Source organism: Leuciscus leuciscus, assembly GCF_965113295.1.
Source record: "Leuciscus leuciscus genome assembly, chromosome: 1".
Lineage (NCBI taxonomy): Eukaryota > Metazoa > Chordata > Actinopteri > Cypriniformes > Leuciscidae > Leuciscus > Leuciscus leuciscus.
This window is the reverse complement of record NC_138725.1, coordinates 84,561,546-84,579,893: the sequence shown is the minus strand read 5'-3', so window position 1 is coordinate 84,579,893 and position 18,348 is coordinate 84,561,546. Positions and strand designations below refer to the sequence as shown.

Sequence of the window (18,348 nt, the reverse complement as noted above, 5' to 3'; positions counted from 1 at the left end):
TCAGATCAGTTACACTGCTGATAACTGTCCTGTTTGCATGTAAAACATGTTATTTTTAAACAAGTTCATATGATTATTGCTTGCTATTAAATACATACTTTTATTCATAGAAATGCCCACATATCAGTGAACTTATTACATAAAAAATGCTTTTAACATTTAATCTCTCTTTACAGAAGAAAATATCCCACAGTTATGGATAAACTCACAACATCAACATCAATTCCTGTGCTGTGCACATTGGGCAACAAGTGTCCTCCAACGTATTCGATCCGTGGCCAAGTTCTCCACATCTTCCCATGGGACACTGACATTCTTCAGGTCTTCGTGAAACATCTGTATCCGTGTCTTCCTTGGTCTTCCCTGTCTCCTGCATCCTCCTGGTGGTGTCCACTTCATCACTGTGTTTGGGTGGCGTTGTTTGGGCATTTGTAGGATGTGTCCAGCGAGGTGCACCCTTTGCTCTGTCTCAGTTTCTGAAAGTCTTCATGGAGTCCCACTCCTCCTCAGGATCTCTTTGATATACGCAGAACCAATATTGAAAATAGTGATTTATCTTTTTCCATATTGTTAAAGCATGTTGTTTTCTCTTTTCAGCTTCATAAACTGTACTTGATGTCTGCCTAATGCCTTTATAAAAAAGGGTCAGTGCTCATCAGGTGTTTTGCTAAAGGACATATTCATTGCATAGTTACAATAAAAGTGACCAATAATCACAAGGATATAGAATGAAAGTTGAGAATGTAAAATGTTGTGCTTACGTTTTTGCCTATTTGTTCTTTAAAGCGAAGAAACAAATGTATTTTCACATAACAAAGTTGAATCTCATCTCTTGGTTTGTAATACATAACTTCATCATAGCAATTTTTTTAACGTTATTGTATGTGTCACTATAATAGATTACCCCTGTATCTGGATATTTTTAATTAACTGATTTTTATACTGTTGTGCAATAGTTTTGGCGCTACATTTGTCTTTAAACAGTTTGGCATTAAATATTGGAATATGCTTTCAAAATTGTGTGCATTCATTGTGCTTTTGTTACATTTATTTGAATAGAATTGATATACCTTTAATATATTTACATAAACTGTAAATGTTAGAAGCACTTTAGTACATGTAATTATCTTTAAATAAAATACTGCAAAACTACCCCTGCTGTAGGCCATTGCTTAGAAAAAAGTTTCCCTTTCAAATGTATTTATGCATCAGTCTAATCAAATAAGCAAATTTGTGTCATTGATCATGTGAACTCGTTTTTGGATGGTAACCACACAAAGAAATCTTTTGTTTTTAAATATGAGTTTTATAATTTAATTAGAAGGAATACATGTTTAACAGCCTAAATATAAAATATTTGAGGTATCTATCCCTGCAGCCGGAACCAGAAGAGATCTGTCATAATTTACCATAAATGGGCATGTAAGTGTGACGCATCTGTTTAGCTGGGTTGTTATTGGCTGTGACTTTATCGCAGAACTCACTGTGATTGGACAATCGTTTAACCCATATAAAATGGCGCTTCATGTTACAAAGTATGTTTTGGTGTTATTATTACGTTAGTTATACATTAAGTTAACTATAAAGTGCCTCTATGTTGTGAGAAATTACTCATTTACCGAGATCCTAACCCTAACCCTAAGCATGTCTGCACATTTCAATGAACCACAGCACCATGTTTCCTGTTCCACTGATAGAATGGCAGAGATATGTGGGTTATGTAGTTTAAAACGTTTAGTAATGAAACAAATGTTAAATAATATCTTTAATGGACAACTGGATATCTAAATTTGTTCATTGTGCAAACCTTTATGACATTTATGAGGGACAGGCTGAAATTTTATATTTTACTGTGAGCACTTTTAAAAAACCTTTATGCCAGCTTTCCATATATGTCTGAAAACTGTGGCCAACATTATTTATTAAACATCGCATAAGCAGTTGTCCTGCCGACTTTCTCTTTGATACACTAACCAGACTTTGAGTTACAGCCATTTGAAATGTGCATTTGTTTGCTCTTCTGGGGGCTGTTGCTGGGCCCCTGGGGGTGGAAGGGCAGTATAATCTACACAGATCTACGCACACTATTACTATTACACAAGGATAATGCAACATTCAGTAAAACAACAAAAAAACAGTGCCAGAATTTCCTTTTCACTCCCTCTGATTGCCTCTTACCTGACATCAGTGATATATGCTTTCATTTGAAATGCAGTAGTAGATGTACTAGAATGATCAACATGGATCATCTTCAATTATGCTTGAAGTGTTTATAGCAAGATAGCCCACTGCAGCCTCTTGTTATTCAGTTTCCCTTTATTTTACTGAAAACTGACATACATGCAAGTATGTGCAACTTATGTTGCATTGTTGTCCCAAATATCATTAACCAGATCTAAATTTGTATGTCCTGAGTAAAAGAATCAGGGTAATTAATTATATGTAGTTGTTTTTTTAAATTATGAACTAAAGGAATAAAAAAAATAACATTTCTCAAATAAAAAAATTCTATTTACTGTACCAAACACCACTTTCAATACACAATATTCACCATACTTTATTAAACAACACTTTATTATTTATCAATAAAGTTGATAAAGTAGCATAAAGACAAATTAAATTCAAGATCAATAAAAATGTGTCTTCAAAAATACATTAACATCATATTAATCCATTCACAGCTGCTGAAGCCACAAAATGAGTGCCAGAGAATCATATTCAGTCACATATGATACAGAAAACAGATTTGATATTGTGTTGGAAAATAATGATTCATTATCACAGCTAAACTGGTTTCTTGCTCTTCCCTGTACATGTCTCTATCGTGTTCATGTTCTTCTTCCTCGTCTAAACAGTTTGTTCAGTTGAAGAACTGATGAACAGAAGATGTGATCACTGATGTGGTGTAGCTTTTTCTCAACCAGAGGAAGAAGTCTCAACATCCCATTGTCAGGCGTTCTCCAGTCCTGGTCTGAAAGTAAAACAAAAACACAAACCATTAAAAATAAGTTGTTTAATGGACAGTCGGGTCAGCTTATGTTCTGCGTTATTTAAAGCAGTGATGGTTTACTCTGGCCCTCAGCGTCCACTGTCCTGCAGATTTAGCTTCAACCTCAAACCCTCCTGCCTATTGTCTAGAAGTAAACCTGAAGACTTTGTTTAAAATTTTCAGATGTGCTCAATTAGGGTTGGAGGTTAACTCTTAATTAACCTCAAAAAGTAGAATGCAAAAGGGCCAGAGTTGCCTGTTCCTTATATAAATTTACAAAGCAGCAGTCAGTACATTATATAATATACATATTGAAGTATTTATATATATATATATATATATATATATATATACACACACACACACACACACACACACACACAGTACAGGTCAAACGTCTGGAAACATTACTATTTTTAATGTTTTTGAAAGAAGTTTCTTCTGCTCATCAAGCCTGCATTTATTTGATCAAAAATAAAAAAATAAAAAAAAAATACAAAAAAAAATTGTAATAAGGGATCCACTGGAGGCAAGTTGAGAAATGAGAACCCAAGTGCAGTTTATTGTAACTAAAATAAAACATGAAACAAAAACATGACGTGGCATGAAAACAAAAACCATGGCATGAACATGAAACTTACACTACAGCAAAATACAGGAAACAATACTTGACCAAGACACATGGCAAACATGAGGGCTTAAATACACAGACTAATGACAAAACAAGGGACACCTGTGAACAATGATCAGACAATTAACCAATGACAAGACATGGCAGGATCACATGACAAACAGGGAATCACATGACAGACATGGAAACAAGACATGACACAGAAACATGACAAGAACAAACCCAAAACGTGACAAAAATATTGTGATATATTATTACAATTTAAAATAATTGGTTTTCAATTTATTATACTTTAAATTATCATTTATTTCTGTGATGCAAAGCTGAATTTTCAGGATCATTACTCCAGTCTATCACATGATCCTTTAGAAATCATTCTAATATGATGATTCATTATCAAAGTTGGAAACAGTTCTGCTGCTTACTATTTTTAAAAATATAAATATAAAAAAAATAAAAAATATAAAAAAAAAGCAGCAAATTTAAAGAAAATAGAAATCTTTTGTAACAGCAATATACACTACTGGTCAGTAATTTGGGGTCAGTGATTTTTTATCTTTCTTTTTTTAAAATAAATCAATACTTTTATTCAGCAAGGATGTGTTAAATTGATAAAAAGTGATAGTAAAGAAGATCTATATTATTAGAAAATAGTTTTTTATTTTGAATAAATGCAGTTCTTTTTAACCTTTTATTCATCAAATATATTAGGCAGCAGAACTGTTTCCAACACTCATAATAAATCAGAATATTAGAATGATTTCTAAAGGATCATGTGATAGACTGGATGTCACATGTGACACTGAAGACTGGAGTAATGATCCTGAAAATTCAGCTTTGCATCACAGGAATAAATTATTTTTTAAAGTATATTCAAATAGAAAACTATTATTTTAAGTTGTAATAATATTTCACAATATTACTGTTTTTTTCTGTATTTTTGATAAAATAAACACAGCCTTGATAAGCATTAGAGACTTCTTTCAAAAATATTTAAAAAAAATTTAATGTTTCCAAACTTTTGACCTGTACTGTATATATACACTGCTCAAAAAAATTAAAGGAACACTTTGAAAACACATCAGATCTCAATGGGGAAAAATATCATGCTGGATATCTATACTAATATGGACTGGGTAATGTGTTATGAACGAAAGGATGCCACATCGTTTGATGGAAATGAAAATAATCAACCTACAGAGGATTGAATTCAAAGACACCCCGGAAATCTAAGTGAAAAAATGATGCAGCAGGCTTGTCAATTTTGCTGAAATTTCATTGCAGCAACTCAAAATGGTTCTCAGTAGTTTGTATGGCCCCCACGTGCTTGTATGCATGCCTGACAACGTCGGGACATGCTCCTACTGAGATGACGGATGGTGTCCTGGGGTATTTCCTCCCAGATTTGGACCAGCGCATCACTGAGCTCCTGGACAGTCTGAGGTGCAACCAGGTGATGTCAGATGGACCGAAACACAATGTCCCAGTGGTGTTCTATTGGATGTAGGTCAGGTGAGCGTGGTGGCCCTTCAATGGTATCATTCCTTCATCCTCGTGGAACTGCCTGCATGCTCTCGCCACATGAGGCCGGGCATTGTTGTGCACCAGGAGGAACCCAGGACCCACTGCACCAGCATAGGGTCTGACAATGGATCCAAGGATTTCATCCCGATACCTAATGGCAGTCAGGGTGCCATTGTCTAGCCTGCAGAGGTCTGTGCGTCCCTCCATGGATATGCCTCCCCAGACCCTCACTGACCCACCACCAAACCGGTCATGCTGAACGATGTTACAGGCAGCATAACATTCTCCACGGCTTCTCCAGACCCTTTCCTGTCTGTCACGTGCTCAGGGTGAACCTGCTCTCATTTGTGAAAACCACAGGGCACCAGTGGCGGACCTGCCAATTCTGGTGTTCAATGGGAAATGCCAATCGAGCTCCCTGGTGCTGGGCAGTGAGCACAGAGCCCACTAGAGGACGTCGGGCCCTCAGGCCACCCTCATGAAGTCTGTTTCTGATTGTTTGGTCAGAGACATTCACACCAGTGGCCTGCTGGAGGTCATTTTGTAGGGTTCTGGCAGTGCTCATCATGTTCCTCCTCGCACAAAGGAGCAGATACCGGTCCTGCTGATGGGTTAAGGACCTTCTACGGCCCTGTCCAGCTCTCCTAGTAGCTGTCTGTCTTCCTGGAATCTCCTCCATGCTCTTGAGACTGTGCTGGGAGACACAGCAAACCTTCTGGCAATGGCACGTATTGATGAGCCATCCTGAAGGAGCTGGACTGCCTGCGCAACCTCTGTAGGGTCCAGGTATCGCCTCATGCTACCAGTAGTGACACTGACCCTAGCCAAATGCAAAACTGGTGAAAAACAGTCTGAAAAGATGAGTAGGGAAAAAATGTCAGTGGCCTCCACCTGTAAAACCATTCCTGTTTTGGGGGTTGTCTCACTGTTGCCCATCTAGTGAACCTGCTGTTAATTTCATTAACACTAAAGCAGTTGAAACTGATTACCAACCCCCTCTGTTACTTAACTGACCAGATCAATATCCCAGGAGTTTAACTGACTTGATGCTATTCTCTGATTAAAAAGTGTTCCCTTTATTTTTTTGAGCAGTGTATATATATATATATATATATATATATATATATATATATATATATATATATATATAATATTGCAGCACATAATATAAGCTAAGTACTGAAAAACAGTTTTACCCATAATCAACAGCTATTTTAAAAGATCTTTAAGAAAGGCATGGTCTCTTTTGAGCCTTTGCTAGTGATGCTTGATCATTTCAAGAAAAAATACTCTTCTGTCACTTATTTCAAGAGCTTCACTTGGTCAAAAACCAAGTGATAACCTGAACAATGTAAAATTGTCAACATCAAATTATGTACTACATATTACAGCATTGTTTCAATACAAGGCATACCAATGGACTTGCACACCTTTCTGTCTTCTTTGGGCACCAGATGTTCCTTCCTCACCCGAAACAAAGGACTTATTCGATTAGCTTGCGTTGATATAAGGACTGGTCTTCCTTCTCTGCTGTAAAACAAGAAAGTCTCGACTTACTCTATGTGCAATTACTATTGCTCTTGAAACATAAATTAAGACAGTTATAAATAAGTTAATTTACCATACGATTCAGGACAGAGCAGATGAGTAAATACCGATTGAAATATTCTAGAAACTTTACCTGGGAAGGGCTGATCACAGTAAGATTCGCTGTGACTCACTAGTAGCTATTGTGAGGGTTGGCTCCTAAAAGAGCTGTTGAGTTTGATATTGTAGAGCTAAAAAAAAACTAAAAAAAACCACTAAGTAATCCTGCAAAACAGAAAGGAAGGTCATTTTAATACATTACATGCAGTTTATATATAACTGTAGGATGTTTTCTTCTGTAAAGAGTGTTGCATAATTAAATGTTAAAAGCATTTTTATGTAATAAGTTCACTGATATGTGGGCATTTCTATGAATAAAAGTATGTCTTTAATAGCAAGCAATAATCATATGAACTTGTTTAAAAATAACATGTTTTACATGCAAACAGGACAGTTATCAGCAGTGTAACTGATCTGATTATGACAAAATAATCGAGTATGTCATGTGACAAGTCAGATTAGCTTTTCCACTCTTGCAAACCGAGGTAGGTTATGAGGTGTGGAGAGACATCATGTATCACTGGAACATAAACAGACGGGGACCAATTTGTAATTCATTTTTCTAATAAATACAGTGCAATTAATATCAACTTTCTGACAGTGTGTGGGATATCCGACTACTTTCCAAGAAGGGGTGCAACTGATTTACAAATATCGCGATAAATATGTACAGGAATTGAGGCAGTGGCCAATGACAGCACTAGGACTAGGAGTAAAAGCAGCAGGATTATGTACGAGTATACAAATATGTACGAGTATTGTACGAATTTGACAACTTGTTAAATCTAGTGAATTATTAAGACTTTCAGACTATGTTCATACTGATTGGGCTATGGGTTTTGTGAGAAAAGGTTTAAGAAACAACAAATGCTTGATAAAATGTTTGATTTAGGGTTAAAACCAACACATACATACCATTGTGAATATTTGCCTTTGCAGCTTTCCGTCTCCTCCGTTTACTTGTCCTCAAACAATAATCGGCTGACTGAGTCCGAAAGGTCCTTTTGGTCTTTTCAGCTGAAAAAAGAGAAAAGAAAATATCATTATGTACAGTATAATATATAGGATTATTTAAAGGGAAAAGTACTGATTTACCTGACAAATATTGGATGTTACATTATAAAGCATTAAAAGCATGGCAAGTGTTGTGGTTAACCCTCTGGGGACCAAGCTGTTTTTGGGGCCCTTGAGATGTTCTGACATGCTCTGACATTTGTGCTTTTTTCAGTTATTTATAAACATGTTAATGGCAAAGGTGTAAATTCACTCTATATAGCACAAACAGGCCTACCATAATATGCGAGCAACATGTATGTAGATGTTTGTATTTTTAAGAGAATAATGTTTATGCGTGGTTATTTAAAAAAATAAAAATGAAAGTTGCTGAAATAAGACCACAAAACTCATACAAAATATGTGCCCACAAGACTTTTGACTAATGGATGTTTTCTCTTGGAGTTCTAGCTTCAAAATTATGTGAAAATAGTCTTGCTTTATCGTTCACAAAAAAAAAATACATTGATTTAAATGGTGTAAAACAGGTTTTGCTTGGAAAGCCAATATGCGAGGGGGAGGAGTAGTTTACACCTTAGATTACCCAGTCCCACCCACTCTGCATAATGACTCTGCATAATTAGCCATTCATTCAGGTGTGACACTGACTGAGCCACAATGCAAGGACAAAATAGCCTATATATTTAGAAGAAGACTTATATTGACCATTTAAGATTTTGCTTACATCTATCTTGTAAATATGTTTTGCTATTTTATTAAAAAGGTTACAATTACAACAATAATTACAATTTCAGCAATATTTCTGCAAAAAAAGTACTCTTTCTTTGTAAAAAAAAAAAAAAAAAGATTATAGGCCTACATTTTATCATATGTATTCATTAGTTTGAATATAGCCAACATTGGAACATCTTAGTCTATGACTTTATTTTTGACAAAATAGTATTTTATATATATGAGCAGAAAAGCTTATTTGATGTGACAGTATATTCTACAGTAAAAACTGTACCCAAATCTAGTCAACAAAATGTTGTCTTTCATACTTCGCCTGACTGTAACGCAGTAACTGTAACTGTAAAAGCAGTTTATTCTTTCACACACAGACGCGCGATTCATATTTAGGCTAAACAGTCTTTACAAATATGTACCCTTCATTCATCTCACAGAAACGCTATTCATATTATAGAAACGCGATTCATCTTTTTGTTTACATAAGCCTACAACGTTATTCCATAACGTTATTCCACATTAACACTTGAGAAAGGATAACTTAGCCTACCTCACTCCTCAGCGGGATCTGCTCCTCATATCAGCACGGAAAATTTTCTCCATAAGGTAGGCTATATTATGCCTCTTTGTTTACAGCTGATGTGGGGGCGTTTCACAGACTGAAATGGTTCTCAGAATTTGCGTTTGAATAGCACGCGCTCTCCGGGGCGTGGTCAAATTACTTTTGAATGGCTCCTAATGAGCTCGACTGGAGTCGCTCTCTTTTTATACAGATTACAGAAGCTGATAATATTTGTTTTTTATATAAATTACTTCATTTAAAAGCTGCGATCTCAAGCTTTATGCCCGTGGGTCTGTTTGCCTGTTTGACTGAATTTTCGCGGAGTTATAGATAATTTTCGAACGCGTTTCAAATGGGAGTTTACTGACAGAGAGAAGGCAGAAATAGCATCATGTTAGTTTTTCTTTATTTGTCAAAAAGCAAAACACTTTATTTGTATTGTGAGTATACAGAAAAAAAATAGAAACTGAACAGGATCGATTGATGTATTACACGAAAATGAAAGATCAAAATTAACAGAGCATTTTGTGTTTATTTTTCATTGCTAAAAAAAAAAACGAGCAAAACGCGCGGGCGCGTTTTTGGTCCCCAGAGGGTTAACCCTCTGAGGTCTGAGCTGTTTTCTGGCCCTGGAGGTGTTCTGACATGCTCTGACATTTGTGCTTATTTCTGTTACTTGTGACATTGTCATGGCTAAAGTCTTATTACACTGTATTTAGCACAAACTCTGCTACAATAATATATCAGCAGCATGTTTGTAAAAGTTTGTAGTTTTGAGATAATGACATTTATGCGTGGTTTGTGAAAATACCCAAAAAAATTGTCACTGAAATAAGGCCATGAAACCCATACTGATTATTTCTTCACAAGACTTTTGAAAATTGTATCACGTAGCCTAGAATATTTGCTCCAAAACTATGTGAAAATCACCCTGACTGCTCATTCAGATAAGACAATATATTGATTTAAAATTTCTAAGACGTGTTTTGTGTGAGAAAGCCATATGCGAAGAGGCGTGATCATCTCATGAATATGTAAGCCTTCAACACCTGAGAAAGACAAAGACACTCCCCTAACTGCCCTATTAGGAGCTATCAGGCTCTGTCATTCAGAGCAACCTTGCACAAAGAATGAGGAGATTTAAAAAATAATGGCTTTTAGATTGTTTGGATTTATTTACAACACAACATAATCCAAAAATACACAACAAATGACAAAAGAGCACATTGAAAACAATGATCCAAAGACAGAGACCTTTGTGCCAGTCCTAAAAACATTGTACATACCTTTCATTTCCAAGGTGTTTGATTTTCACTTTACCATGTTCATGTACAGAGACTCATGTGAATGTTGTCAGGACTCAGTTGCATCTGGTCCCTGAAAGAAAAGAAAAAAAGTGAACATACTGGTGTCAAGAGAAACTAGGCCTGCACGATTTTGGGAATACATTTTAGATTTTTCTGGTTAAAATTGCTTTTTAAAATTCACAGAATACACACACACACACACACACACACACACACACACACAAATGTTTCCAACAATATATAATATAATGAACACCATGTTTGTTGTGCCTTGTAGGCATAAGCTATGTGCAGTACTGCATAAAATAATTATAACAATAACCTATAGCAGCCTATAAATCTTCCAAAAGATTTCAGTAACAATGCTAGAGAAAAATATATTGATTATCTTATGTTACTTCAAATGTTTCCACTCGTTATGATGATATGAAATGAGATAATAGTAAAAACATAAAACCTAATGTTTGGTGCATTTTTCCTTTCAAACGCGATCGCGCTCCAAAATATGATACATTCAAACCCACAGCGCGCTCCAAAATATGATACATTCAAACGCGCTCGCGCTCCAAAATATGATACATTCAAACGCATCGCGCTCCAAAATATGATACATTCAAACGGGATCGCGCTCCAAAATATGATACATTCAAACGCGATCGCGCTCCAAAATATGATACATTCAAACCCACAGCGCGCTCCAAAATATGATACATTCAAACGCGATCGCGCTCCAAAATATGATACATTCAAACGGGATCGCGCTCCAAAATATGATACATTCAAACGCGATCGCGCTCCAAAATATTAAACATTATGGTTATACTTTTATAAGTATAAAAGAACTGCCGTGAGACTGGGTTGGATGGTCCTGGATCAACATTAGCGAATCTACTCCATATTGAAATGATCATGATGGTCCTGGATCAACATTAGCGAATCTACCCTGTATTGAAATGGTCATGATGGTCCTGAATAAACATTAGTGAATCTACCCCGTATTGAAATGGTCATGATGGTCCTGGATCAACATTAGTGAATCTAACCCCGTATTAAAATGGTCATGATGGTCCTGGAGCAACATTAGCGAATCTACCCCATATTGAAATGGTCATGATGGTCCTGAATAAACATTAGTGAATCTACTCCATATTGAAATGGTCATGATGGTCCTGGATCAACATTAGTGAATCTACCCCGTATTAAAATGGTCATGATGGTCCTGGATCAACATTAGCGAATCTACCCCGTATTGAAATGATCATGAATGTCCTGGATCAACATTAGCGAATATACCCCATATTGAAATGGTCATGATGGTCCTGGATCCATATTAGTGAATCTACCCCATATTGAAATGGTCATGATGTTCCTGGATCAACATTAGCGAATCTACCCCATATTGAAATGGTCATGATGGTCCTGGATCAACATTAGCGAATCTACCCCATATTGAAATGGTCATGATGGTCCTGGATTAACATTAGCGAATCTACTCCATATTGAAATGGTCATGATGGTCCTGGATCAACATTAGCGAATCTACCCCATATTTAAATGGTCATGATGGTCCTGGATCAACATTAGCGAATCTACCCCATATTTAAATGGTCATGATGGTCCAGGATCAACATTAGCGAATCTACTCCATATTGAAATGGTCATGATGGTCCTGGATCAACATTAGTGAATATACCCCATATTGAAATGGTCATGATGGTCCTGGATCAACATTAGCGAATCTACCCCATATTGAAATGGTCATGATAGTCCTGGATCAACATTAGCGAATCTACCCCGTATTGAAATGGTCATGATGGTCCTGGATCAACATTAGCGAATCTACCCCGTATTGAAATGGTCATGATGGTCCTGGATCAACATTAGCGAATCTACCCCGTATTGAAATGGTTATGATGGTCCTGGATCAACATTAGCGAATCTACCCCGTATTGAAATGGTCATGATGGTCCTGGATCAACATTAGCGAATCTACCCCGTATTGAAATGGTCATAATGGTCCTGGATCAACATTAGCGAATCTACTCCATATTGAAATGGTCATGATGGTCCTGGATCAACATTAGCGAATCTACCACATATTGAAATGGTCATGATGGTCCTGGATCAACATTAGTGAATATACCCCATATTGAAATGGTCATGATGGTCCTGGATCAACATTAGTGAATATACCCCATATTGAAATGGTCATGATTGTCCTGGATCAACATTAGAGAATCTACCCCATATTGAAATGATCATGAATGTCCTGGATCAACATTAGCGAATATACCCCATATTGAAATGGTCATGATGGTCCTGGATCCATATTAGTGAATCTACCCCATATTGAAATGGTCATGATGTTCCTGGATCAACATTAGCGAATCTACCCCATATTGAAATGGTCATGATGGTCCTGGATCAACATTAGCGAATCTACCCCATATTGAAATGGTCATGATGGTCCTGGATTAACATTAGCGAATCTACTCCATATTGAAATGGTCATGATGGTCCTGGATCAACATTAGCGAATCTACCCCATATTTAAATGGTCATGATGGTCCTGGATCAACATTAGCGAATCTACCCCATATTTAAATGGTCATGATGGTCCAGGATCAACATTAGCGAATCTACTCCATATTGAAATGGTCATGATGGTCCTGGATCAACATTAGCGAATCTACGCCATATTGAAATGGTCATGATGGTCCTGGATCAACATTAGCGAATCTACCCCGTATTGAAATGGTCATGATGGTCCTGGATCAACATTAGCGAATCTACCCCGTATTGAAATGGTCATGATGGTCCTGGATCAGCATTAGCGAATCTACCCCGTATTGAAATGGTTATGATGGTCCTGGATCAACATTAGCGAATCTACCCCGTATTGAAATGGTCATGATGGTCCTGGATCAACATTAGCGAATCTACCCCGTATTGGATAGCTTCCTGTCAGCTACTGTTCGGACGCTCTTGCTTACTGCTCCGCGCTTTGCTCTATCGCTTTTATATTTTATCTTCTATACTTTTATAATTTGAGCTCCTTTTATCACCTAATTTTAACTTCAGCAAATCAGCACAGTGCTCAAACGACAAAGTTTGGATTACTACAAAAACGCAGAGTTCTTCTACCCGACCAGCTTACATTCCGGGGAAAGGAAAACACAACTGCCTACAAGGATAAGAGAGAAAATGCCTCTTCTGGAATCTACTTGCTGCACTAACTGCCACAGACTTTTACAAAGGATTGCAGTTCTTGAAACAAAGTTATTTACGGGACCACCAAACCAGACGGAACACACAACAGAGCTTCGTCATGGACGCCCTCAGCATATAGCCGGTGAGTCCCATGAAACTAGTGCTCCTCGACAGGTAGAGAAACAAGCCGATCGACTTACGAATCGATGGCACAAACAGGGAGCGAGACCCAAAGGCACTCGAGACATCAGATTGTCACGAGCCTCACATATTACCGCAGTAGCATCCTCTACCCCAGATACAACTCTGACAAAGACTGCAAACACTGGTCTCCCACCAACACCTATACATCTTGAGAACAGATTTGAAGTACTAATGAATGTAAATGAGGAATCCCCAAACGTGATGAATGTGATCGAACACAGACTGTATCAGCCAGTAGCTAACACTGATGCTAACTGGCGCTCAAGGTCGAGCAGACAGCGGCACTCAGCTCAGAGCTCAGCCGAGCCCAGGACTCTGATAGTGGGAGACTCCATAATCAGAAACATTAGCTGCAGGGATACAACTACATGCTGCCTTCCACAAGCAACAATTTCTGATATAAACAGGGAACTTCAGAACATTCTAATGAAACATAAGACTGCAAATCGACTCATCATTCATGTGGGGAAGAATGACATTCATAAAGAGCAGTCAGAACTCCTTAAGAAGGATTTCAATGAACTTTTTGAAACACTTAAAAAACTGAAAGTTCAGACATTCATCAGTGGACCACTCCCAGCAAGAGGAACAAACAGGTTTTCACGGTTGCTTGGGATTAATACATGGCTGCAAAAAACCTGCAATATAAAAGGAGTAAACTTCATTGACAACTTCAATCTCTTCTGGAGTCAGAGACAACTATTTCATCGGGATGGCCATCACCCAAACAAACTTGGTTCAAGAGTGTTAAAGGACAACATCTACTTCTCCCTCAATCATCCTTCTGCAGTGTGTGCCAATCCACTCAATCAGAACGGCACACACACACCTGGACACAGTATGAATGACCACAGGACTTCACTTCATGATGTTGACATATCACACAAGGACAATGATAACACCACTGAGCCACAACAACCTCTGCTCACGGACACAATCTCAGCTGAGCCATGCCCACAGAGCTCACCACAGACAGACACATCAGAACTGCTCCAAGATTCAGCACCCAAGGACGACTTCCTGGAAAACAGCCAGGGAAGCCAGGACAGCATATCACAGCCTCCTATAACACCAGAGCAACAGCCCCTTTCACCAGACACGTTCTCCCTCTCGCCACCAACTCCACTCCTGTGCTTCTCACAGAAAATGGAAGAACTTGTGCATGCTGGAACCAGACTATCACACTCTTTTGCTGCAAGCCCCCAGATATCAACCAAAAAACGTCGGGCACCGCTACCACCAAAGCCTGCAGGCCCAGCTCGCCCTCCCCCTGCCTCTGTGAGAGCTCTTCGGCCTCTGCCACAACGCCAGGGCCCACACCCTCCTCCATCTGCTCGAGGTGAACCAAAAACAACTGATACCAGCTCTCAGTGATGTATGTCGGGTCCCCGTTTTGATAACAGTAACTTTCTCAAATGTTTACAGAACAAGCGGGAACCCAGTGTGCCTGTATCTTTCTCTATTGCTGTTCTATTACAAGATAGAAAGTCTAAGGCCTTCAATAGCCGTACAGCAAACTCAACTAATCTGGTGCCTATTGCACGTCTAACTAAGATTGGTGTAGGGAAAAAAAGTAAGACTGTTAAGTTAGCAATTTTAAACATCCGCTCACTTAAAAATAAATCACTTCTAGTCAATGACTTAATAACCACAAACAACCTGGATTTTATGCTTCTAAATGAAACCTGGCTAGAAGACAGCTGCAGTGCAACAATCCTCAATGAAACAGCCCCTCCTAACTTTACTTTTATGAGTGTCTGCAGAGCTGTTAAGAGAGGTGGGGGTCTAGCTGCTCTTTTTAAAGATATCTATCAATGTAAGCAAATATCATTTGGGAACTACACGTCTTTCGAATATCTGGGTATTGTATTAAAAGGTGCTCCACGCATTTTACTCATCATTATTTACAGGCCTCCAAAATACTCTCCAGCCTTTGCTGAGGAATTTACAGAACTGTTATCAACAATTACCTCAGAGCTTGACTGTTTTGCCATTGCTGGAGATTTGAACATTCACATAGATAATGCAGAAAACAATATGGCAAAAGAAATCAAAACTGTTTTAAAAACTTTTGATCTGACTCAGCATGTACATGGACCCACACACAATCATGGACACACTCTAGATTTACTTATCAGTAAGGGTCTAAACATCTCATCGACTGTTATTAAGGATGTAGCACTGTCTGATCATTTCTGTATTTTCTTTGATATATTGATCTCTCCTGCCACTGAAGCTAGATCTGAGTCTGTCAAGAAGAGATGCTTAAATGAGAACACTAGTGTACTATTTATGAAGGCTATATCCTTAACACCAAGCATATCTGCTGACTCTGTTGATTTTCTCCTTGATTCTTTTAACTCAAAAGTTAAAAGTGCAATTGATGATATTGCTCCTGTGAAAGTCAGGAAGAAGAGTGGCAGACAAAAAGCACCTTGGAGAAACTCAACAGCAGTGCAAAATATGAAAAGACAATGCAGAAAAGCAGAGCGCATGTGGCGGAAGACAAAACTTGTAGTCCATTATAACATCTACAAAGACAGCCTTCATGCTTTTAATATGGAACTAGGCAAAGCTAGACAGACTTTCTTCTCAAACATTATAAACTGCAATTTAAACAACACACGCACTCTTTTTGCTACTGTAGAGAGACTGACAAACCCCCCAAGCCAGATTCCAAGTGAAATGCTCTCAGACAACAAGTGCAGTGAGTTTGCTTCTTTCTTCTCTGACAAAATCAATAATATCAGAAAGGTGATCAGCACATCCTTGAGTTGTGCTGGGGTCAGACAGATCAGACCACCTGAAAAAGTAGTAACTTTGTCTGATTTCAAAAAAATTGATGGCAAAATTTTGGTAGAAACCGTACAGCACCTTAAAACATCAACATGCGCTCTTGACACACTTCCCACATCATTTTTCAAAAGTGTGTTAAACAGTTTAGAAGCAGATCTTCTAGAAGTGGTAAATGCCTCACTTCTCTCTGGGAGTTTTCCAAACTCCCTGAAAACTGCAGTTGTCAAGCCCCTCCTGAAAAAGAGCAATCTGGATAAGACCATATTAAGCAACTATAGACCGATCTCAAATCTTCCTTTCATAGGCAAGATCATTGAAAAAGTTATCTTCAATCAGCTGAACAAATTCTTAAGCTCGAATGGATACTTTGATAATTTTCAATCTGGTTTCCGACCGCATCACAGCACAGAGACAGCGCTCATAAAGATAATAAACGATATTCGCTTAAATACTGATTCAGGCAAATTATCAGTGCTGGTACTACTCGACCTCAGTGCTGCATTTGACACTGTCGATCATAACATACTTCTTGACAGGCTGGAAAACTGGGTGGGGCTTTCTGGGATAGTCCTAAAATGGTTCAGGTCATACTTAGATGGGAGAGGTTATTATGTGAGTATAGGAGACCATAAGTCTGAGTGGACATCCATGACATGCGGAGTCCCTCAAGGCTCAATTCTTGCGCCACTCCTGTTCAACCTGTATATGCTCCCAATGAGCCAAATAATGAGAAACAACCAAATTGCTTACCACAGCTATGCAGACGACACACAGCTGTACTTAGCCCTATCGCCTAATGATTACAGCCCCATTGACTCCCTGTGCCAATGCATTGATGAGGTCAACAGTTGGATGTGTCAAAACTTTCTTCAATTAAACAAAGACAAAACTGAAGTTATTGCGTTTGGAAACAAAGATGAAGTTCTCAAGGTGAACGCATACCTTCTCTCTAGGGGTCAAACAACAAAAAAATCAAGTCAGGAGTCTTGGTGTGACACTAGAGTCAGACCTTAGTTTCAGTAGTCATGTCAAAGAAATAACTAAATCAGCATACTATCATCTGAAAAATATTGCAAGAATTAGATGCTTTGTTTCCAGACAAGACTTAGAGAAACTTGTGCATGCTTTCATCACCAGCAGGGTGGATTATTGTAATGGACTCCTCACTGGCCTTCCCAAAAAGACCATAAGACAGTTGCAGCTCATACAGAACGCTGCCGCCAGGATTCTGAGCAGAACCAGAAAATATGAACATATCACACCAGTCCTCAGGTCTTTACACTGGCTCCCAGTTAGATTTAGGATTGATTTCAAAGTATTATTACTGGTATATAAATCATTCAATGGCCTAGGACCTCAATACATTGCAGATATGCTCACTGAATATAAACCCAACAGATCACTCAGATCATTAGGATCATATCAGCTAGAAATACCAAGGGTTCACTCTAAGCATGGTGAGTCTGCTTTTAGCTATTATGCCAGCCGCAGCTGGAACCAGCTTCCAGAAGAGATCAGATGTGCTCCTACAGTGGTCACATTCAAATCCAGACTCAAAACACTTCTGTTTAGCTATGCATTTACTGAATGAGCACTGTGCCGCTGTTCGTCCGACTGTACTGTATTGTATTTCATTTGATTTTTCTAAACTGTTTTAATTATTCTTGTTTCTTTTTATTATTTTAATTTCTTCTATGTAAAGCACTTTGAATTGCCATTGTGTATGAAATGTGCTATA

At 38.0% G+C, this 18,348-nt stretch overlaps 1 long non-coding RNA gene and 1 pseudogene across 3 annotated transcripts in view; both read right to left on the bottom strand.

The window, feature by feature from the left end:
* Positions 1-18,348, bottom strand: part of LOC309500288 (trace amine-associated receptor 13c-like) — a 248,844-nt pseudogene that overhangs the window by 82,256 nt on the left and 148,240 nt on the right. The gene's annotated exons all lie outside the window — the stretch shown is intronic.
* On the bottom strand, positions 2,549-6,917 carry LOC309497302. Of its 2 annotated transcripts, none has more exons than XR_014205476.1 (3): positions 6,826-6,917; positions 6,559-6,671; positions 2,549-2,971 (listed from the first exon to the last, which is right to left on the bottom strand). It is a non-coding gene; the product is annotated as an uncharacterized lncRNA (long non-coding RNA). The 2 variants fall into 2 exon arrangements; XR_014205477.1 differs by having other exon boundaries at positions 6,559-6,674; positions 6,826-6,886.